At 43.7% G+C, this 24929-nt stretch overlaps 1 protein-coding gene and 1 non-coding gene across 2 annotated transcripts in view; one reads left to right on the forward strand and one right to left on the reverse strand.

Moving 5' to 3' along the window:
- Positions 1 to 24929, forward strand: part of LOC119653458 (nuclear pore complex protein Nup88) — a 339096-nt gene that overhangs the window by 123168 nt on the left and 190999 nt on the right. The gene's annotated exons all lie outside the window — the stretch shown is intronic.
- Trnan-guu lies at positions 7275 to 7348 on the reverse strand. The gene has a single exon. It is a non-coding gene; the product is annotated as a tRNA-Asn (tRNA).

Consider the following 24929-nt stretch of genomic DNA (forward strand, 5'->3'; position numbering starts at 1 on the left):
GTGAGATAAAAATCAGAATTTTTCTTCGTTTCGAATATGACACTATCATAGGATTTTGTCATGCAATCCAAACACTTTCTAGAGAAATTTTGGAGGAAATTTTTGTCTACATTTCGTATCAAAATTAAAGTACCTTTTTATGTACGTATTTCGGAGGTGCGTGTTTGAAGTGTGCAAAGACAAAGAGGACACAAAGCTAATTATTCTACAACAATTATCCAAAAGTACTCCAATTCTCATTGGTCATAGCAACAGATTCATTTCCAAATGATGTGCTAAATATTTTTTAATAATTATGATCCGTCCCGCTTATAGTAAAACAGATATTTGCGTAATAAACAAGATTTTGCTGTAAGATCAAGTTTTAGGGTGTTAAAACTCGAATCGGGGCTCGCTCCTCAAATTACAGTCATCAACGGTGCAACAATCGGTATCCGGTCAGGGTCTGCCTTAATAAGGAACTCCAGACACCTCAGTTTTACGTCGAGGTCCACCAATTCGATATTCCTGAAAGCTGTCTGGGGTCCTGACCTACGCCATCGCTCCATCTCAGGCACGGTCTGCCTCGTCTCCTTTTTGTACCATAGATATTGCCCTTATAGACTTTCCGGGCTTTCATCATCCATACGGATTAAGTAACTCGCCTACCGCAACCTGTTGAGCCGGATTTTATCTACAACCTGATGGTCGTGGTCGTGGTCAGCACCGAAGACGAACCAACCAACAACATCAAACCGCACTGGTCAAACAGGAAGAATAAGGATAGGAGAATACAACTTTGAGATTACGGAATCGTCCATCCTTATGTAGGGGGCCCAAAATTCTTCGGAGGATTTTTCTCTCGAACGCGGCCAAGAGTTCCCAGTTTTTTGCCAAGAACCCAGACCTCCGAGGAATACATACAGTCAAGATCATAGCCTTCTACAGTAAGACCTTTGACCCTCTGGTGAGACGTTTCGAGCCAAACAGTTTTTGTAAGCTGAAATAGGCTCTGTTGGCTGCCAACAACCGTGCGCGGGTTTCATCGTCATCGCTGTTATCGATTGTGATTTTCGACCCTAAATAGGAGAAATTTTCAACGGTCTCCAAGTTGTAGTCTCCTATCTTCATTGTTTTCGTTTGGCCAGTGCGATTCGATGTTGTTCGTTCTTTTGGTTTTGGCGCTGACATTGCCACCATATACTCCGGCTTGCCTTCATTAACATGCAGCCCAAGATCTCGCGCCAATCGCCGCCTGCTCGATCTGAATGAAGGTAGACTATACATATCGGGTTGTTCTTCCCATGACGTCGATATCGTCAGCATAGGCCAGTAGTTGGGTGGGCTTGAAGAAGATGGTGCCTCTCGCATTTACATCGGCATCGCGAATCACTTTCTCCAGGGCTAGGTTGAAGAGGGCATCCCCTTGCTTTAGATCGTTGTTGATCTTGAATGGTCTCGAGAGTGATCCTGCTGCTTTTATCTGGCCTCGCACATTGGTCAAAGTCACCCTAGTCAGTCTTATCAATTTCTTCGGGATACCGAATTTTCTCATGGCTGTGTACAGTTTTACCCTGGCTGGCGGCTTTAAATTCGATGGAGAGATGGTGCAACTGATGTCCATATTCCAACAGTTTTTCCATCGCTTCCCGCAGAGAGAAAATTTGATCTGTTGCTGATTTGCCTGCAGTGAAGCCTCTCTGATATGGGCCGATGATTCTCTGGGCGTATGAGGCTATCCGGCCTAGCCAGGTAGAGGAGAATATCTTGTAAATGGTATTCGGCAACTTGATACCTCTATAATTTCTGCTATATGTGATATCCCCCTTTTTATGTATGAGACAGATAATGCCTCTTTGCCAGTTGTCAGGCATTGGTTCGCTGTGCCACACCTTGAGCACAAGTTTGTGAACCACTTGGTGTATTTGGTCGCCTCCATATTTAAACAATTCGACTGTAATTCCATCGACTCCTGGCGACTTATGATTTTTAAGCCGATGAATTGCACGGACTGTTTCTTCAATACTTGGTGGTGGCAGAATTTGTTCATCGTCTTCAGTTGGCGGGACCTCCAACTCGCCGATATTTTGGTTGTTGAGCAGATCATAAAAAATACTCAATCCATCGCTCCAATATGCTCATTCTGTCGGAAATCAGATTTCCCTCTTTGTCTCGGCAGGATGAGCATCGAGGTGTATAAGGTTTCATCGTGCTGACTTATTGGCAAAACTCTCGCGCCTGGTGCGGTTGCTCCCTGTACTTTTCTATTATAGTTCACAGATTTGTTTTTTCTCCCAGGTTACCTTTTTCCGTCTTTGAAATCGCTTCTCCGCTCGGCGGAGTACGTGATAAGTCTCTGCGCGTGCCCGCGTTCTTTGAGAATGCAACGTTACTCAGTATGCAGGATTCTTCCGTTCCGTTGCTGGCTTACATTCATCGTCAAACAAGAGCCGGTCCGACTTTTCTTTCGGCTGGGGCCAAGTATATTTGTGGCCGTATCAATGATAACGTTCTTCAAGTGGTTGTGAAGATCATTTGTTGATGCTTCATCTCCAGGATCTCTGTTAACTGCGGTTATTGCGGCATCCATTTCGCCCTTATAGGTGTTGCGGAGGGCTGTGTTGCAAATCGCTTCGGTATTCACTCTCACCTGATTGTCAGAGGGGATTTTAGGTGGTGTCGTAATGTGAGCTCGGAGCATTATTCTAACGAGATAGTGGTCCGGGTCTATATTGGCCCCCCTATATGTTCTGACATTTATCAAGGCTGAGAGGTGGCGGCGTTGGATCAACACGTGGTCAATTTGGTTGAAAGTGGTCCCGCTTCTGGAGAGGGCCACGTATGTTTGTGGACCGCTTCCCGCGCGAACCAGGTACTTCCAACAACCATTTCGTGCGATACTGCTAACTGAATAATCCGCAGTGCCTTACCATTGGTATCCCTATGTAAGCTATGGGAGCCAACGTATCGCGTGAATACGGGCTCCGTTTCTACTTGGCTGTTGAAATCTCTAAGTATGATTTTGATATCATATTTGGGACAGGCTTTGAGGGTCCGCTCAACTGCATCGTAGAAGGTATCCTTCTCCAACTCGGCAGTCTCCCCTGTACGGGCGTGAACGTTTATGAGCGTTAGATTTCTGAACTTGCCTCGCAAACTCAGAGTGGATAGCCTCTCGCTTATATTTTCAAAGTCTTATCGGCTTCATTTTTTGGCCGACTAAGAAACCTACCCCGAGCACGTGGTTTACTGAATGACCGCTATAATATATGGTGTAGCGGCTCTTCTCCAGAAAACCGGTCCCTGTGCAACGCATCTCTTGCAACGCTGTTCCATCAACCATATATTGGGACAGGGTATCGGCTAGCTGCTCAGCAGCATCCAGTCTGTACAGGGAGTGCACGTTCCATGAGAAAATGCGCAAATCATTATTCCGTTGTCGTTGCCGAGTTCGTTGTTGTAAAATCCATCCTGTCCGATGCTCCTTCCGTGACGTGTAGGACTGTCAGCCCTACCCAACTCCCAACCTGCAGGACCAGCTGGTACATTTTGTCCCGTTTTTAGGCGCGGGAGGCTCGCCTTCATCCTTGTCTGTCTGCAGTTTTTCATGAGGAAAGAACTCCCAGCGATCACTACGTGGAGGTGAAGATAGGGTTTGGTAGTAGAGGTATTGTTGTTGGTTCAGCAGGCGTTTCTCAGGTTTTATGCTCCATCCTGGATACCAATCCCCGTTTCGCCCTGGGATCTATACTATCCTTTGACCACCCTTTGACTGAGAAACAAATGCAGAACATATCAGGAATTCTGCACCAGCGTTGCAACAGGAATATTTTCCTCGATCATTGGATTGTGATGCGTTACGAGAAACCGATCTTCTTTGAGAATCAAAAAGCGAAAAAAATCGTAGGTCGGTCGTGGGCGGCATCGTCAGCGAAATCAAGTCAGTTTATTTTCACACATCACATATATGCCCATATCTGGTATTTATCGCGGTGCTGTGGTCGACTGTCGTCATCGATTCAGCAATTTCCACCATTTCCAATGTATAGTTGTCAGAGGTATGGAAGAATCTCAGCCTCAGATCAAATCAGATTCATAAGACAGTATTAGCTGTGGCGTTTTCGCTCCTCGAGCTTCGACAAATCTCCTGACTATCACTTTCGCAACTATTCATGCGCATAGAGAACGCCAAGCTGATTGATGTCAAGAAATAACACTCCGAACGTGATGCACTAGTGGTCGTTGACAGAGAAGTCCTCCGCGATTCGCTATCCCTCTGTCGACAACAACAGTAATTCCGACGGGAAAGGTACGTCGTGAAATGCTTCCTTTGCAGCCTGGGCCATGAAACGTTGGCGTAAATTTGGTGTTTAAAACTGTGAGCGAATTCTCATCACCATTGAAAGTGAGGCATGCCCCAATCAATTGCTCTGCCGCTAAAGTAACACCAGGATCCGTCACTCCGTGCCCCAGACGGTCCCCCTAGAGGATCAACCCTTCGCTGAAAGTTCGGCATCGTTTCATTCGGTGTTGGGCGCTGAAAAATATATTCAGCCTTGGGCCTGCACCCCTATTCGTTGATAAGCACTAAATCGGCTTTTACCTGTGCAGCGAACACAGTATGCGCAATGCTCTTGCCAGATGCAGAGAATGCGACTTTTCTTTTCAATGCAAGTCTTTGTATGGTGATCCTCGACAGGCTGTGGACGTGTGTCCATAGTTTAAGCACCTGTAACACTTGGTTGGGGCTACCCATATTCTTATCCTCCGTTCTAGGCTACCAAGTCTGATTTTCCTGGCGCTAAACAGTTTCCGCGCGTTTTGCTTCCATTACAGCGAGCTTTTGATCTGGAGAGAAATTTAGCATAGTGTGCGCCGCGACAGGAGAGAATTTGCTATTGCCCTGGTCAAGGAAGCGGAAGATGCCGCAGATCAGCTTGCATGCGGTCTCAAATCTTTCGATGGTCCTGTGAAGGACGTCAATGGTCGACTTCACGGTGATGAACAACTCAAGAGGTGGAAAAACACTTCATTGTGGTTCTTAACCGTATTGCATCTGATGAGGTTCCTCCTCTTGTGGATGTGGCTCCAAAACCTTTCCCAGAGAGTGGTAAAAGGGGATGATCGTCAAGATTCCAAACAAGGGGACCCATTTTGAGTGTGACAATTGGAGAGGTAACTTAGCGCGCCGTGCCATCGCGAAGATAATAGTTAAAACAATCCTGGACCGCATCAAAGAATATCTCGAATAGTTTGAATTAGAAGGTAGTTTGTTAGCCGAAGTCTTAAAGTGAAAAATTGCCTTAGAAGATATTTTTCCTTTTTATTGGCTAAAAGTATTTGGTAATATATACAAATACGTATTTCGGGGACCAACTGTCCTCTTCTTCAGTGTTCTATCTTCCGAAGGTTCCTTTCCTCAAATACCTCGAATACACTAATGACATCTGTGTTCTCAAGGGGTCATGAACCTTAGACTAATGCCTCCAGATTTGGAAAGAAAGGCAAGTAGAGTTGGACTAAAAATAAACACCTACAAAACCAAGGTTCTCAGTCTGACAAGTTATCGTACTCTCCCTATATGCATTAATGGGCAGAGTTTCGAAAGCATTGTTCAATTTGTATATCTAGGAAGCGTGGCTTCTGTGGACAGTGACACCGAACTGGATGTTTCCCGGCGCATTAACAGCGCCCAATCCGCTTTCGCTGCCTTGTCTAAAATCTATAAATGCAGTTAGCTCAATACTAACATCAAGTTGAAACTGTTTTGTACTAGTGTTCTTTCTGTCTTGCTATATGGGAATAGCACATGGAAATTTATTTATTTATTTATTTAATGAGGACAATACACAGAAAGCAAATTTCTTATTACATATTGTCCTCAGAGGGAGGAGCAAGTAAATGGCATATTTTGCGCTTAAAGCTAGAGAGGGACATAGAGTCAAAGGAACCAAGCTGTAGGGCATTGTAGGACCGGCAAAACCTCGGGATCGGAGAGTGAAAGTAAATCTCGAGCTCGGCGAAGGGTGGGAAGGGTGGGAATTGAAACGAAGTTTATCGTCGAATATTACACCCAGGTCTTTGAAGGATGTCAGTAGTGCAGGGGTTGTCCGCTGAGAGAATAGGAAAAGGATGATGGGGAGGGTTTAAGGGAATAGCGCATCCAGTGGCATTTGTTGACATTCAGTGTTAGCTTGTTGACCGAACACCAACGTGCTAAATTATCAAGGTTGGATTGTAAGAGAGCACAGTCCAATGGAAATTGAGGGAGCACACTCGCCTGACACTATTTCAAATTAAGAACTTGGTCAGCGCACATGCCTGACACTCGCACGTACTGTGATCGGAAAACGGAAGTGGCAGTGGATAGGTCACACATTAAGGAGAGGCGACAATTGCATTGCGGGCTACGACATGCAGTGGAATCCAGTCTACCAAGATGGCTGACGAGTGGGTCGCTCTGAGGGTACTTGGCGCAGAACTAAAAAATAGCAAAAATATCGTTCAAAAAATCTAAATCTGCAAGGTGATGGACAACAGGGATGTGCTAGATAAGGAACCTATTATTTATGCCAGATTTTAACCTTGCTGATCCAACTAGGTTGATTTTGCCTCATGACTATGTGCACTGAGAACAGGATACACGTAATATCCAACTGAAGTTCTTTCAGCATTTCTTCAAGAAGGTACATAGGCTCTAGGCTACACATCAGCCTTCCCTTCCAGTAGCCCTTTAATCACAGGACAAACCCTTGCCGGTTGCTCTCGAATCTACTTCAATGAAGATTCCATCACCCGTCCTTTTCGATATAGAAGACACTTCAGCTCCACTCTCCTAGGGCTTGATCATACGCCGAATTTCGCTCAGGACTTTCGTAAAGGCCATGCCTTCCGTGGGTTTAATGAGTTCTCCTTCGTTTTCTCGGCCTTTCTTTTCTTGCGTTACCATTCATATCCGCCTGGATTCGCAGCCGATTTTCTATCGGCACGGCGGGTAGTTTCTTCTCGCCCTTCTTCGCCTAATATTTCCATGGTTTACCTTAAACTCTGCTATACAATTATTGCTAATTCAATCTTCCCATAGCGATCCGGAAAATGGAAGCTGCATGAATTCTAAATAACATAGAAAGCGTGTGAAAAAGTAGATGTTTCCAGTTCTGGAATAATCAGTCTGTGTCGATGTTTACTGAATATTTTGCGTATTATCATGGAATATTTTTGTACTTCATTAGAAATCCTGGAACGCTCATATCATTAACATTTAAGGTATTCATATTTTACTATGCAAAAAGAACCGCCCCCGGGTGGGCTCGAACCACCAACCTTTCGGTTAACAGCCGAACGCGCTAGCCGATTGCGCCACGGAGGCTATAAATGTGAATTGAGGAAGGGAAAATATCTGGAATTCCACAATCTTTGCCAAAGTGTATTTGTTATCTCTAAATATTCAAATAATTATCTGCAAGATAACAAAATTGATGAGTGAAAAAAGCCCCATTGAAACAAATTCTTCAAACATTTATTTTCCATACAATCAAATTGCTTTTGGCCTTCATTAAGTCAAAAATAATCAGCAAATGAAATTATCTATCCAAATTCTTGCATTTCTCCATATGTACTGAGCCTGCCAGCAAATAAGACGCATAATTACATCAAATTCAAATAAACCTTCGCCTTCATTTCGACCTTCCACATAAGCTTCGGTAAGCAAATCGCCCCCACAAAGAGAACATAAAGAACAGAAATTTTCGGTATTCCTCCCAGGCATTAGGTTAATTAGAAAAATTTCAGGATAAAAAATTATCTGTGAAAAGGTACTGGTTAGCCTAGGCATTACTCTTAACGCGGTTAACTTTCCGTTCTCCAACCGACGCGGGGCAGAGGAACTCGATAAAGAAGTAAACCTTTATCCATATTTCTTTATGACTCTTCATCCCTCTAGTGGCCTACTCACTGTAAATATGTCGTCTATATTCGACGACACAACCTCATGTGTGCCTGCATGATCCGAGGGTAGATAGAAGGTAGCGGACGGTCAGCTGCTAATCAATTAATCCCAATAAAAATGTGTTTTCTCTGAGTCTTTTTGCATAGGCTTGGCCCCAGTTGACTAATTACCGAGTGGCCTTCACTTGGTTCTACTATAACCGTCAATGTAATAAGTTTTTCTCCTGCTAAGCCTACTTTTTTGTCCGTTTTATTTCCGAAGGATAATGTTGAAAAAATATTGCACTCCTTTCTTTCTGCTGATATCGTTCCCGCTACACCCCCGCAATGGGGATTTAGTTTCTCCACAACAATAGGCTTCTTTCCTTCTATGTAAATTTTATTATCATCTGGTGATCAATTAGGGATGGTTCGGCTAATTAGTATGCATAATAAACATCTAATACGTATTAAATGATCAACTATTGGAACGGAAGAATATGGGGACGGTAGCAAGGACAATAAATAGCGCAGGAGTGTGAATGCCAAACGCCGTGGACATGAAAGTGTAATTATTTCTGGCGTGCGACAGGATTAGGCTGGCAATTTATTGCTTATAGGGAAATATTGAAAAGGCTGGAAAATTAGGGCGATGGTGTCAGATATAAACAATATTTTATAAGTAATGAGAAGGGCATTGAATTTATTGAATTACTAAATGGATAATTTTGTGGTCATAAAAGTCTTCCTGACATTCAAAGCGGGGACGAAAAACTGCTTCCATCGTTGACTTTCATTCTCCTCGAGAATATATTTACCCATCTACGTGCTCACTTTACAAACTACTTAAAAAATTCCCTCTCGTCTCATCTCACTCAATTTTTTCTGGCTGGTATTTCCTGAAACTAATTTCTTTCTTCCTCCCCCACTCACTCCAAATATATTTTATTTTAATTCATTCTCTAATACTATGAATAATTGCCACTAATTAAACATTCAAAGCATCACGAGAGAGAGCCTGATTAACAGCACAGAAACAGGAGCATTCTGTTCTGTGTGTCGAGAAAAGAAATGAGAGCGCCAAACAGAACGACAACGATGCCGAGAAAAAAAGGACGAATTTTAATAGTTTTCAATTAAGCATCACTGCAAATGATATATAACTGAGTCACGATCTCTCGCCTCCTTTTTTTCAATTTAACGAGAACGGGAATGTATAGAAAAAAATAAAAGTGGAGACACTAAGTTGCGGAATGGGAAAAATGAGAGTGTCTTTTTGTCGTCGTCGGCATCATTGTCAATTGGAAGGAGGTTGAGTCGGCACACGATATAGGGTGGGATATAGTGCATAAGCTAAGTGGCGTGGCTTGCAAAATAGAAGGAATCATTGGGTGTGACAGAGTCTTTAGCGATTCTGCACGACCTCTAGGATAGCATCTTATTTTTCTGTTGTCTTTTTCACTTCTTTCAGTATCTTCAGCGTTCACTGTCCTTATCCGAACCAGTCGATCTTTTGGACTTGGACAGATGGCTTTTTTTTTTTACTATTCTACGGAAGTACGAATTGGTGTCAAATGGAAATTTCCATTAACTAAGGGAAAATGAGTATCTTACAAGTGAGCGGGTTGATGTTGGACTCAAGCTATTTCTGTTTATTTGTATGGGGAATTCCTTTCAAGTAGATTTCTTTCCGGTCAGGGATGGAAGTTGGATGATGGTTTCCTATTCGATACACTACATTTTATTGCGAGATGGCTTTTTTGAGCTTCTGGTATTTCATACTCAATCTACGAAATTGTTTTGAAGTCAATTCATTTCACTTTATGCCGTTCCTTCACTGGTATTATCATCATCATCAACGGCACAACAACCGGTATCCGGTCTAGGCCTGCCTTAATAGGGAACTCCAGACATCCCGATTTTGCGCCGAGGTCCACCAATTCGATATCCCTAAAAACTCTGGCATCCTGACCTACGCCATCGCTCCATCTTAGGCAGGGTCTGTCTCGTCTTCTTTTTCTAGCATTATTATTATTCTGTTAAGGGAAACTCGCATCGCGTCCTTGAAGAAATATTGTGCCCCTGTGTGTAGTGTACCTGTTGATCATAGTATCTCAAGCAGGCCTGTAACCGTTAGGAACTTTAGTATGTTCCCCACTTCCAGAAGTTTCAGCTTTGTATCTGGTATTAAGTGTTCTCCCAGATGTATCGACCTACTTTCCACAAGTGCCGGACACTGTCCCAGGACGTGCATAGAGGTTTCGTCCTCCTCACACAACCTGCAGGCAGTGCCCGTATATATCTCTAGCTTCCCTAGGTGATAGTTCAGCCGACAATGACCAGTGAGAATTCCCACTATGATTAGGAGGTTCTTTTTGGTGAGGTTTAAGCAATCCTTTGTACGCGTGGGTTCGTATCGCCCATTAAGCACCCTGGTAGGCCCGCCCAATATAGTTCCTTCAACCGTTTCTCTTTGTTTCTTAGATTCATAGCCATGAAACCGTTTCCGATTCCACAGAAGGGTTCTGGCCCGTGTAAAGGCATCCCTGCTCCCTTCTTGGCTAGTTCATCCGCTGCCTCATTGCCTTCCAACCCAGCATGGCCTGGAACCCAAAGTATCCAGACCTTGTTGGACAAGCCGAGTGTATTCAGTCTCTCAAGGCATTCCCATACCAGTTTAAAGTTCACCTTTTTGGACCTAAGTGCCTTGATCGCTGCTTGACTATCAGTGAGAATAGTTATGTTCTGCCCCCTGTAGTTCCTTTGCAGATTAAAGGATGCACATTTGTCTATGGCGTAGATTTCCGCCTGGAATATGCTAGTGTACCTGCCCATTGGCTCAAAGTACATTCTTCTTGGACCAATGACACCGGCACCCGCTCCCTCTGCTGTGAGGGATCCGTCAGTGTACCAAGTAATCAGTTGCTGGTTTAAGCCGTATGTCGCAGCCACGCTTTCCCAGTTTGCCTTGTTACTCCAACGTGTTTCAAACTTCTTATCGAAGTGAAACCTCGTTGTCATGTTATCCCTCGGTATCAATAATTCGGGATACCGCCTAGCAAGGATATCAATCTTCCTTCGATTTAGGCAGCTCCCCGCCTCACTCATACTGCCGGCCATCCTGAATATTGATCTCCTTGCCTGCATCTGTATGTGCAGATGGAGAGGAGTTAATCCCAGAAGGACTTCCAGGGATGCCGTTGGGCATGTCCTCATTGTCCCACTGATACACACGCAAGCCAGCCTTTGAAGCTTATGTAATTCCCTGGCTTGTGTGCTGAGTTGGGTTCTTTCTGCCCAGATTACCGCTCCATAGGCCTCACTATTGCAGTATATATCCAAAGTAGTATCTTCGGGCTGCAACCCCATTTTTTTCCTACTATGGATCTGCAAGTCATCAGAGCCCTCGTAGCTTTTCGACAATTGTTTCCGACATGTGTCTTCCAGAGAAATTTTTGGTCTAGCGTGATTCCCAAATATTTGACCTCTGTTTCTCGTTTCACCTCCATATCATATGATGTTATGGCTTTCAGGTGATCCAGCTTACGCCTCCTAGTGAATGCTACTATGGTGGTTTCGGTTGGGTTGATCCACAGTCCCACCTTCCTGCACCAGGCACTAGTAACCCTTAATCCAGTTTGGATTCTATCACATAGGGTATCTTCATATTTGCCCCTACAGATTAAAACAATGTGGTCCGCGTAGCCCTGGACTTGTATTCCAGTATTAGTTAACACGTCCAGGAGTTCATCCACTACCATACTCTACATCAGCGGCGATAGTACTCCACCCTGTGGACAGCCTTGAGTGGTGTTCATGATAATAGAATTTGTACCTGTTTGTACCTATATTTGTCTGCTTTCTAGCATTTTGTCCATCCACAGTGCCAGGGTGTTTCCCACTCCTTTGCGGCTTTTCTACCATAGATATTGCCCTTATAGACTTTCCGGATGGGATCATCCTCATCCATACGAATTAAGTGACCCGCCCACCGTAACCTATTGAGCCGGATTTCATCCACAACCGGACGGTCATGGTATCGCTCATAGATTTCGTCATTGTCTAGGCTACGGAATCGTCCATCCTCATGTAGGGGGCCAAAAATTCTTCGGAGGATTCTTCTCTCGAACGCGGCCAAGATTTCGCAATTTTTCTTGCTAAGAACCCAAGTTTCCGAGGAATACATGAGGACTGGCGAGATCATAGTCTTGTACAGTAAGAGCACTGGTATCGCCTCATGCATATTATATATTTCATCGTGCTTTGACTGTCAATCAACCACCTCCTTATAGCTTCTATGTACCCTTTAATCTATCAGTTTTTAGCCCAATCTACAATGGCACAGTTTTGCGGCCACACAGGCAGAATCAATTTGGTTTTCATTTTGCCTCCGAATAGTCGTCCCACCTTATTTAATTTATCTCAGTCTCAAAAGAGTTATTCTCACAGTTTCACTCAGCAAATTAGTTCCTCTGTTGCTCGATGTGATCGCAGTGCATACCGGCATCGAGCAAGATAATGTTGAGAGGGTGACTTTTCTCAGCGCCGGTAATACTATAGTTTAATTTCAGGAACTCACAGTGTGAATATAAGAGGCCCTTTTGGTGTTCCAAACGAGACTCCTTTAGAGCGTACTGTGAGGAACTGGCGAAAGAGAGACTTCAAGGCTGTACTTAAAAGGGATGAGTCGGCCAAATTGGACTCTCTTAGAAAACCCGATGGTACTTTCACGAACTCCAGACTGGAATCAGTACAAACCCTCCTAGAAGTACACCATCCGGGGAACGGATGAGAGAAGTGGCAGGGGAGAGTTGACGGTTCTTGCAACCCTTTCAACACACAAGTGCTGCAAGGGGAACCGGAAAACTACAAAAGCGGTTGTTACGTATGAAAAGGTGAGAGCTGCCATACTGTCTTTGAACAATTCAAGACACCTGGCATGGGTAACATCTATCCAGCACTGCTAAAGGAGAATATGGTGCACTTAGAGCAACCTCTAAGAAATATTTTTCAGGAATGTCGTGGTCTGGGCTACGTGCCTTCCTCTTGACAAAAGGTTAACGTAGTCTTCATACCTGGGAAAGATGACTATTCTAATCCAAAGAACTTCAGACAAATCAGCTTGACTTCATTCGTTGAACGTCACATTCGTGTAAACGCATTTATTTCGCACCCACTTAATGAAAATCAACATGCTTACCGGCGTGGAAAGTCTTCTGCGTCTGCTCTTCATTCTTTGGTTACAAAGATAGATGATGCAACTCTGAATGGTGAGTACGCGATAAGGGTGTTCTTGACATTGAAGGGGCGTTTGACTGTGCGCCTTTTCAAAAATTTTTGACATCGCCAGAGCCCATGGTGTTGATGATGCTTTAAGTGGATCCATGCTATGCTAACGCAGAAATTGCTGTGCGCTGCGTGTCGATCGCTATCTAACAGCAGAAGCAACGAAAGGCTGCCCCCAAAGAGGTGTGCTTCCGCCACTTCCGTGGAGTCTATTGATCGACTCACTTCTATTCGAACTGCAAAATTTGCTAATATACCCTCAAGTTTATGCTGATGACGTGGCTATGCTTGCTGTTGTTCGGGATCTTGGAACGGTGTGTAGAAATATACAACGCGCCGTTGAGTTGATAGACAGTTGGTCCCTCAGATATGATTTTTTAGTCAATCCAAATAAAACCATAATGGTATTATTCACAAAAAGGAGAAAATGGGGTGGACTTTGCCTCCCTGAGATGAGGGGTACTATCCTTCAACTCTCCGAAGAAGTGAAATCTGGGAGTCACTTTAGAAAGAAAACTTCTTTGGAACAAACATTTTGAGGTAAAGATGAAACGAGTTCTCACAGCTTATAGACTGTGCAGACAGACCTTTGCCTCGACATGGGGACTCAAATCTCAAGTGGCAATGTGGATACACGCTGCTGTCAGTAGGATGTTCGTTTATGCATCCGTAGTGTGGTGGGTTCAGATGAGACAAAAAGGTTTTCACCGTAAACTAGCCACACTACAAAGAACTATATGTCTGGGTATCACTGGTGCCGTGAGAACGACATCCGGCGCAGCTCTAAATGCAGTACTCAATTTGTAGCCCCTGGATATATTTATTCAAAGCACTGCAATAGGAGCGGCTCATAGACTAACTCGATTATATCAATGGGGAAACAACGGATGTGGGGGTACAAAGCATTGGAAGAGTTACTGCGAGTACTGAATCCAGAATTCCAATGCCTTCCGATTCTCGTGCCCCCTTATATTTGTTTAGTAGAAGATATGAAGTTATCCTGAAGCGTAGAGAGGACTGGGACGTCCCAGAGGAATGCGTGGCGGGATATACGGAAGTCTTCTACACCGATGGCTCGAAAACAGAGCAGGGTTCTGGAGCCGGTGTCTACCTCTCGAATAAAAACGAGAAGTGTGCTTTTCTCACGCAGGATCTGTCATATCTTCCTCTACCATAGATATTGTTCTTATAGACTTTCTGAGCTAGATCATCTTCACTCATACGGATTAAATCACCTACCCACCGCAACCTATTGAGCCGGATTTTATTCCGAACCAGACGGTCGTGGTATCGTTCTTTGAGAAATACATGAGGACTGGGAAAACCAATATCTTATACAGTAAGAATTTTGACCCTATGGTGCTATGTTTCGAGCGGAACACTTTTTGTAAGGTGAAATAGACTGATATTCGATATTCGACCCTACCATAGATAGAAGTATTCTCCTATCCTTATTGTCCTCGTTTGCCCAGTGCTATTTGATATCCTTGTTTCTTTAGTTTTTGATGCTCACGTTGCCATCATATATTTCGTCTTGCCTTCGTTAATGTGTACCCCAAAATCTTGCTCCGTATGCTCCTTCTGAATGAATGGAGATTGTGCATCCGGGTTACTCTTCCCATAATGTTAATATTGTCAGCATAGGCTAGCAGTTGGATGAACTTGAAGAGGATGATGCCTGTCGTATTGACATTCGCATCGCGGAGCATCCTCGTTTCTGAAACCTTAATGATGAATGGTCTCGAAAGTGATCCTTCAGCTTTTATTAAACCTGGTGCATTTGCAGGGCCAGTCTACCGAATTCTCTCGTGCCCGTTTACGGTTTTACCCTGGCTATGCTATCATAGGTTGGCTTGAAAAATGATGCAACTGCTGGCCGTATTCCAACAGTCTTTTCATCGCTTGCCGCACAGGGAAAATCTGATCTGTTGCGGACTTGCCTGGAGTGAAGCCTCTTTGGTATATATCAGTTATGCTCTGGATGTATGGGGATTTTCAGCCCGGCAAGATAGCGGAAAATATCTTATATTATAGTAGGGTCGCCCTCCAATGCTCCGCCAATCAATGCAGATAGGAGGAGTGCGATGACGGTTTCTGACATTTATCTACAGAGTGATTTTACTTGCTTTCCTCTCCAAATTCAAAGCCATTTGACCAAGGTCTCTGACTCCATGTGTGAGGAAACAGATATTATCTGCATAGTCGAGGTGTTTGAAGAAAGATGTCATAGCCCTTTGAACGATCAAACTTCCCCAGCGAAAGCAGAATGAAGAATATCACCTGCAGCAAAAAGGAATTGTATTGGTGAGAGAATTCAGTCTTGTCGGACTCCGCTCTGAACTTCAAATTCCCCCGAAACTTTAATACAGAACAAGATTGCCCCGCGGCGATCTGAAAACCGCACATTGCACCACAATAATCCGTGTGCTCTCTCTCCTTCATTGCACTTCAGGATTATTTTGGCTATTATCCTTTTTAACGATAAGTATCTTAATGTCGACTTTATCCAGTTAGCACTTGCCGCAAGCTCCAAACCTCCGCAAAGACTTGGTTTGTTTTAGGGCAAGTGTCTTAGTGTCTTTTGGGTAGGGAAGCAAATTTCTTTTATTTTGTGTCAAAAGACCGACACGCGATCTACACAAAGCAAGCCAAACATTTTATCCACACGCAGGAATTTGCGTCGGCTTGATGAGGTTTGACAAACATGTGGATGCATCGTAACGATCATCCCCTTTTTCCACTCCCTGGAACGGATTTCTGATTCCCAGGATTTACGATTGGCTGAGAATAGCGACTCTATATAAACTTAAAAGGAGCTGTAAGGAACAGTCCAGTGTTTGAAGAAACAGTCCTTATCCATAGGAGATGGAGCTTCGCATTTGAGGACCTTGACGAAGTACTCCTTCCATCTTTTAAATTGCTCATCATCGAGGCTGGATCTTAACATCTTTAACTGGAACATGGCAATACTTACGATTACTTGCGGTACACGGTATCGAAATCATTTTTATTGACGGGGCGATTTCGCTTTTGCCCGATGCTCGTTACGCACTTAGCGAATAGCAAGGCTGTGGAAGCTAATGAAAACAACAAAAGTTACTTTGATTACGGTCTGTGTTTCCCCACCACACATGTTCATGTAATGTATCGCCATAGCCCACCTTCGCAATCAGATCAACCATTGCAATCGCATTGTCATCTTGAGGAAGCCTCTCCTGAACTGTATTTAGTTGCTCATAGCGAACTTCTTTTTCCTACTGAGATGTTCCGCATTCTGGACAGGAATCTAGCAGTCAATATTCTGTCTTACACCGAATCCCTGTTGATACAGTAAGTATTAATTTGATATCGGATCTACTCTTGCTCGCAACAGACTTACTAGATAACCCATGCAGTGCCGTAAGAAACAAAAGAGTGTTTCCTTAGGCTCCAACAAACTGCCTTGGCGAGGATCATTCACTTGTTTCCGATTCCAATTTTCATGATTGCTTTCATTTGCTGAAAAATCAGTCCGTCTTGAGGTATGGTAACCGTTTCCGAAGCGTAGAAAAATCCAAGGATTGCAAGTTGCCAGTCCACAAATCTTTATCCCGCCTTTTACGACAAGCCAGGAATATTTTAACTGAGTTTTCAGTCCGCAGTTCCAGGGGACTCACTATCGCAGTTACGTCAGTTACGTCCAGATGATTCAAGGTGAGCTGCCGCCATGTAGTCCTAACCCCACGGTCTTCTTAAGACACAGGTTGATTTGGAGGCCAGAATCAGAACCTCCTGTGATTGGCACAACGGTATCAGTTTATATTGAGTGCAAACTCAACATTCATACTGGTGGATGCAAGACCTACCTAAAGTCTCTTCTGAATTAAGGACTGCGGCACCCTCGCAACTCCACGGTTGAGACTAAAAGTACTCTATCCGCGATGTGGACGTAACCATAACGCCCATGAAAGGCTCACCAAGAGTCTAACCGCAAATATCGGGCCGAGCACACATGCTTCACGAATTACCCTCAGAGGTATGAATTCGAAAGGCTACTCCGGTTCCCATAGTACCGGATAACCTCTGGTGAGGCTTCATGTTCGAAGCAACTTCAGATAAGTCCTCGCGCAGGTTCGGGTCTAATCAACCAAGGCCTTGGAGCAAGTCAGCGTTTTCCAGTGCCATTACGTGAAGGTTCCCCTTGGCTACTTAGCCTTGCTTCAGTTGACAGGATTGCTGCCTCGTCTTCCTCGTCGCCACCTCAGAGTACTCAGTGTCAGGCATCAGTTTCTCGCCTCAACAGTAAATACTGTTAAGGCGGAATGAGTTTTATTCCACTTATATCTTAAGACGCCAAGATTTTAAATGGCCATCCAAACTGTAGTGTCTCTTCATTCTTTCTGTCTGAAACGGGGTAGGCACTTCCTATACATAACATGTATTGATAACTGTCGCTACCCACTATCATCACCAATTAAAAGAAAAAATTCAACGGTTCAAACGATTCACATAATGCGCTACATCAACCCTACCTGAACAATCCCCAATTTCCGGACGAAAAGAACACCAGGTATTGAACGTAAATTTTTTCATGGTTTAAGTCCTTCCTGACATCGTCTTTTGTTGAGTTCCCTAACCATTATTCATCAACTTCTCTGAGGAGTAATCTAGTGGGAAAGAACGAAACCGTATCTAGAATTGCCAGTAATTTAGTTGACAATTAAAATGTTTCAAGTAACACTTTACAGAAAATGAGAGGAGGTATCAAATTAAGTGTTGTCTGTCATTAGGTTCGCCTTTTCTGGGGATAAATTCCAATTGCTAGAAAAATTCAGCAATTTTGCCAAAAGTTCTCAAAGGGTAGTAGTTAATACTTATTTGCATACTAAATTCGCGATGTGATGACCCTGTGGCTATGGCGAGCTGCGCTAAATTATGACCCCTGTCCCTCTAATAGAGATGCTATATTGACTTATTATAATTTTTCACATTGCTGAGCTGCACACTATCAAAAAACGTTTTTTTTTTTTACCAAATTTAGGGTTTGAATCATATCTTGAAATCTCAGATACTCCCTGCAACTGCTCCTGAAATCCCACCCTCATTACCACCACATCACTTTCACATCATTCTCCCACTCAATTCATCTGTGTCCTATGTCTAATTCCAATTAAATCCACAAAACATTAACAATAAGATAGATTTTTATAAATGACCCCCTAAACATTTATAAAAGAGCGAAATAAATGTCCTTGGACGATGTAATATAGCTTTCACCAAATAAGAAAATACACGACACACATCTCTCTCAATGTGAGTAGTCCGGATCCATTCGAAAGCTATAGATTAGAATATATGTAAGAAAAAAAACGGAAAGTAAGAGCATCACATATGTACAGATACAGGAAGGACATTACACACAACAGCATAAAGCGAAAATAGTAATAAATGAATAGTTCTCGGTTCTATAGAATCATCAAATCTCTTCCATCTCTATTACCGCCTGCCATTTTCGCTATAGGACTAGAAATGCGCCTATATTCCATTGAACCTCACAGATAGGAAGAAATCAAAAGGAAAGTAGATCCACATACGAGGAAGTGAAGGCAACGGAAAAAAAAAAGATTTTATTTATTTGCCAACATATATACGTACATAGAAGAGTATAAAAGAATGAAGCAATATTGGATACCGTAAATAATGATCTCTCGCCACTTCTTTCTACAAGATTTGGACCTAATCTATATAGAATGACTGGATTAGAGGAATATTTTATGAAATGTTTGCTGATGGTTGCTATGGACGGGGAGCAGGAAATATTTTCCCAGCTATTATGGATGAATCGCTGCTTGACTGTTTGATAGGAATGGTGTCTTTTTATCGAATGTGTTCTGTACAACTTAAGGAAATTTAATTATAGTCGTTTCAAAATAATATGTAAGATGAAAGAGGCTTGGATGGAAAGTATTATACTTCTCAAACTATCTTCCCTTTCCTTCAGTTTTGCGCATTTTTCCTTTAAATGATTTTTTATCTGAAACTCAGGTTCACCTTAAGATTTTTTAAAGACAATAATCCTTACTTCACTTCGGAAATGGAGCTCTTCCTCTTCTTCGTTTTTATGGTATCTCACTTTCCCCTTTCGATAGTTTTGACCAATTGCAAGCAAGGAGTGACCAGTTGCTATCAAAAAAACCCTCAGGGTCCGCTAGAGATGAAACTGGGGGGCATCTCAATTTCCCTTTTGCCAACTCTGAGGGCACGACAGGGACGAATCCCAAACATATAACGAAGACATTTAATGGATATTTAATCATCTCCATAGCTAAATCGACAGAAAACTCATCCCAGAGTCAAGCGGCCTACTTGTTATGTATTAACGTAATCCTTTGTCAAGATACTGAGAGAACCACATGTACGGCAACCTCCACGTCAAATCACGAAGCTGGGATAGGTTTTTTTAGTTAATCGCTTCCATACATTTTCCTCAAAGAAACTATGTAGAATCCACACCTCTGTTGGTTTAGTTATTTCTTAGTACACTCATTTTCAAACTTGTTTCTTGATTCAACTAAATAATTATTCATCCGCTTACTCTTAGGGCATAATTATTAATCAAAACGGTAAATGTTGTAGAAAAGACAATAAGGTCAATATAGTGAACCAACAGAAAAATATTGGTTCAATAGGGATTCCGTGAGAGAACCCGCGTTTGCGGTCAACTGGCTGATGTCAAAACGAACGCGGCCCTCTCGGTTCCTTCCAGTGCCGTCTGTTTCCTGTAGGAAAGGCGTTAGGAAATCCTCTTGGGCCTGTCACCGACGTCCAAAACGCATCAGTCATTACCAGAATGTGGGAACAAATTTCGACTTTCTCAGGGGTATGGAAGGCTGGCTTCGTATGAGCCTCGTAGTAGACGCTACAATCCGATCTCTCAAAAACCGTCTCTCTTGTTGAGGACCAGGTCGCCGGTGAGTTGAATTTCCTCCCCGTACACCATCTCATCAGAATACGGAGGCCAAGCAAAACGAGACACGCGGCTACGACGGTGCGTCGCACGTCATAATGGCTGCCTTCAGCGTCCGGCGCCAGCATTCCGGTGGACTACGGGTGGTATGCAGCATCCCGTTGGACTACAGGTGGTATGCAGTTATTCGGTGACGTTTGAATTCCAGCTTTCCGAGGTCTGAGAAGAGAGTAAATTCAAATTGCATTCCCTGGTCTGTGATGATGACGGCTGGCACACCAAAGCGCGGAATGTACTCTCGGCAGAAATCCTCAGCACACGACTATGCTGTTATGTCCTTCAGAGGTATTGCCTCAGGCCACCGCCTGAATCGATCATTGATCGTGAGGCAATATTTGTGGCCGTGCGATCTCGCAGTGGGCCTACAATGTGGAAATGTATAGTGTGGAAGGTCCTTGTCGACCTAGGGAATACACTTACTTCCTAGCACGTCTAGCGACTTAACAAGTTCGGCATCCGATGCACTCGCTGGCCAAAGAGTTCATGTCCTTGTTTATGGACGGGCAGAAGTATTTGGAGGAGACTAAGTGATTTGTTGTCCGAATGCCAGGGTGCGCAAGATCGTGCACGAAAAGCGGCCGGAATATACGGCCTAGGGAAGTTTACCATGTCCATCTTTGGCAGGGGAAAGCTTGCGATCGCTTGCACCTTGTCTGGGTCGGAGTGAATACCGTCAGAAGTGATGGAATGGCCTGGAAGTTTCACTTGCCGCTTGAGGAACTTGCATTTGACAACGTCGTGAATTAGGCCATTTTGAAAGAGGCGTTGAAAAATTCACTCAAGATGTGCCAAATGCTCAGATTCGGTGGAAGATGCGATCAGAACGTCCGTCATCCAAATAGATGAAACAGATAGATGAAAGTGCAAATTTCGCAGTACAAACACAACTGTCGTGTTTGTGTTGACAAATAATGCGCAAAGTCTTGCATGAGTAGAATGGGGTACCGCTGAGGAATCAGCTTAGTATTGAGGCGTCTATAATCTCCACAAGGACGTTTTAAAGCTTGAGATCAAATGGAGTGGAGATGACCAAATATTGTTGGAAGGTCTGCATGTACTCTGCTAATTAGCTGTTAGAATTCTTTGCGGACAACAGGGAACTTCTGGGGTGGTAGAGGATGTACCTTCGAGAAGATTGAGAAACTAGTAGTGTTGCTATCTCGTCCCTTCTCACGTTCCTGTGTAAGGTAGCTGTGGCTTATAGTAGGTAACGAATCCTTAAATAGTTCGAAGTTTTGCATGTTAATGCTTCATGTCACCCTCCTGGATAGTAAGCATCAATACTATACTCGTAGCTGCAGGCTTCATGGAAAAAGGCTGAATAACTTTCACCATCGTAAGGAAAAGTATAATTCGTCCATCCGACTAACGGGTTCTCCTTTGTGTTTACACCTCACTGGTGAATTTTCTACTCCCAAACTTTCACATTCAATTTTCCGGCTTGATAGTCTAGTCTGAATTTGCTCATTATTATTGATCGTTTTCAGAACTTGATCCACGACGTTCATCACCGATCAAAATTGTCCAAGGAAATATGGGCTTCAGTATTTCCGGCAGAATGTTAGTTTCGATTTCTTCCTAGCTTAGTTCCACTTGCTCTAGGAATTCTTTCATACATTGCCAAAAGATATAGTTGAGGTCCTTAGAAAAGAAATCCACCCTTTCGTAGTCATTTCTAGCGGTTGTGTGTGTGCATGAGGGAGGTCCACCTTAAGTTTGTTCGGGCGGGCTTTGACACCTAAGAATCCAACTTCATATATTTGTGTTTGGCTATTTTTGCTCATAAATGATAGTGTGATTCTGGTAACATAGGCTAAGTGCCTGCTATCAGTCCTGTTGGTGTATTTCGAGGGTGGGTATCAGGTTTTGTTTGGACTGTTACCCTGCCGAGTCCCAGGAGACAAACAAAAAATAACAACCAATTGCTTCGACATGTTAATGCGTTTATGACGTTGATACCTTCGTTTGCATACGTTGCTTCGCGACGACGACTACAGTTAGATCATCTGCGAAATTGTTTATCGTGACCTGCTTTGGCATAGGAGGAACACTGTACATCACGTTCTACAGGAGATGATCGAACATTGAGCCCCGTGGTACTCCTGCTGTAATGGTGTACTGCTAGGTAACTTTCACATAGCTTAGTCAAGTAACTAGGAACATCCCATTTGGTCAATGAGCTTTTTATCTAATGTTATGTTACCACGACAGTGTATTTATTACGGAACTTTACTTCTCGAATAGGCTTGACGAAAACTGAACTGTCGGTCCCATAGGTTATCCCTCTATATTCTATATCGGGTCTACAAGGCAAACTAGTTTTTGGTTCATCCATCGAGCTGGAAAAGCTCTTTCTACCATGCATGATTCGAATACAATGATAAATCAGTCGGATCTAGTTACAACCGCGCTTTTAAGGGCTAAATTGGAAACATCATCCAAACCAGGAGCTTTATTATCACCGATCCTGCGGCAAATCTCCGCAAGTTCCTCGTCAGTTACGACAGGTATGGTGAAGTCATCCAACGATGTTCATATGTTTTGAATTTTGGGGTTTCGAGTTCTTACATACCTAGTATTTCCTCGTATTGTATTATCCTCGGACTTGGTGGAAGGTAGCAACTGTATATTTGAATCCTAGCTATTTTGATGACAGGTCCCGCGACACGCCGGCCAAGAAAATGTCGTTAGAAACAAGATGATCGGATCGAGTCACAAGCCTCGGAAAAATGATAAGGCGTCACCCTCAGTCAACGCGGCATTATGGGCCCCGGTCCTGTCGAGAAATGTGCAAGGGTTCTTGACGCATGGACGGCGTTAGAACGTAAGTAAGTTAGTCCGAAAAAAACAAATACTTGCCTGCACGCTAAATGTTGGCACCCTAACTGGAAAGGCTGAGGAACTCACAAGAGCCCTTCGGAAAAGGTGCATTGATATCTGCGATCTGCTAGAAATACGGTGTTCGCATTGGCATCCCAGAAGGCTTCCATGATGCCACTAAAGAAGTCGAACGATTTGATGATCGGCTGATAAGGCTTACCATTTTATCAGTTGATCGCACTATTCACTTTTTCACCGCATACGCACCACAAACAGGTCGACCTGATGCCAAGAAAGATGTCTTCAGGCAACTTCTCGATGAAAAGACATGTCATGATCCCTGCTGACGATTATATCATCGTTGCCAGCCACCTTAATGGCGATGCGGTTGAAAATGCAGACGGTACCGGTATCATGGGTTAAAGGGGTTTTGCAACGCTTATTGAGGGTGGCGAGCGTATAATCGATTTTGCGGACACCCATGACCATGTACGTATGAATACATGGTTCATCAAACGATTGTCTCATCTTCCTACATTTTATAGTCGGAACAGTAAAACGCACATCGACTATATTCTCCTAAGACGCCAACATTTTACCACCGTCCTCCGAATTAAGCCACCGATAAAACAGCGTTAGAAACGCTCTGGCCCGCGGCGCATTACATATTGACGATTTTGTGAGAAGAAAGAAGAAATGATCTCCCTTACACGATTAGTAACCATTACGAATATGTAAGAATCGTGGAACCAAATGAAAGACACGATCCACAAAGCGGCCTCTGCAACCTTCGGGATCACCAAGCTAGGTAAGCGGTACCTCAACCGAGATACTTGGCTTTGAAATGACGATGTTGACATGAAGGTCCTTGAAAAGAAATGCCTCTATCACAAGTTTCTTGTGGACAGAACGCTGGCCAATTGACAGATTTATAAGAATGCCAACCGGGAAGCAAAGAAAGCGATTGTTGACACCCGTTCGTGCGTTAATGACAAGAACGGTACTTTGCTTATAAACCGTCGAGCTGCGACGGATAGATGGCCAGAATACTTCGTGCAAATTTCAACTGAAGAATTTGCTCATCCTCCAGTTCGACAATCATTGTCGATATTTGGAGCAGTTCCACCTGTCAGCGCAACTGGTGCTCAGAGGTGGCGGCGAGGAAGATGGGGCGGCAACCCTATCGGCCAAACCAAAACCAAGTGGACGAGGAGAACCTCCATAGTGGTGTCACCGGGAGACGCTGTAATTACTTTGGTTTGTCAGCCGTGATTCAGTAGGCGAATGCTCCAAAGACCTAATTAGGGCGATCAGACCCGAGTCTGCACGGGGACTCATCTGAAGTGGCAAATTGGTCACGAAACCTTACCAGGGGTATACTGGTACCATGGGAACCGGGAAAGCCCCTGGACTCACATACTTCGGGTGAACTGCTGTTGTATGTGAGGACAGCTCGGTTATTTGCAGTTGGCCCCCCTAGTGGGAGTTTCATGGCGGTTGTGGTTGTGCTCAAGCGAGAAGAGACCTTCGGGCCTCGACGTGGTGTTGCGTATCAACACGGGTGCCGTACTCCATAGTTCGGTAGAGATTTAGATAACTCTTGCATCCACCAGTATGAATGCTAAGCCATGCATTTGGTATAGACTGGTATCGTTGTTGCTTGTCTCAGCGGGGCTCTGATTGTGGTCACAAAATCAATCCGTGTCTGAAGAGGACCGTAGGATTAAGTCTCACGACACTATGGGCTTCACTTGTCAGCGCAACTGAAGTCGAAGAGGCAACACAACGAATGAAATTGGGGAAAGCCACTGGACTTAACGACATCGCATCTGAGCTCCGGAAAGAGAAGAGCTGGTACCCAACACTGTGGCTCAATGAATTCTTTAATCGGGTTATTCAGAAAGGTAGAACA

Source organism: Hermetia illucens, chromosome 4, assembly GCF_905115235.1.
Source record: "Hermetia illucens chromosome 4, iHerIll2.2.curated.20191125, whole genome shotgun sequence".
Lineage (NCBI taxonomy): Eukaryota > Metazoa > Arthropoda > Insecta > Diptera > Stratiomyidae > Hermetia > Hermetia illucens.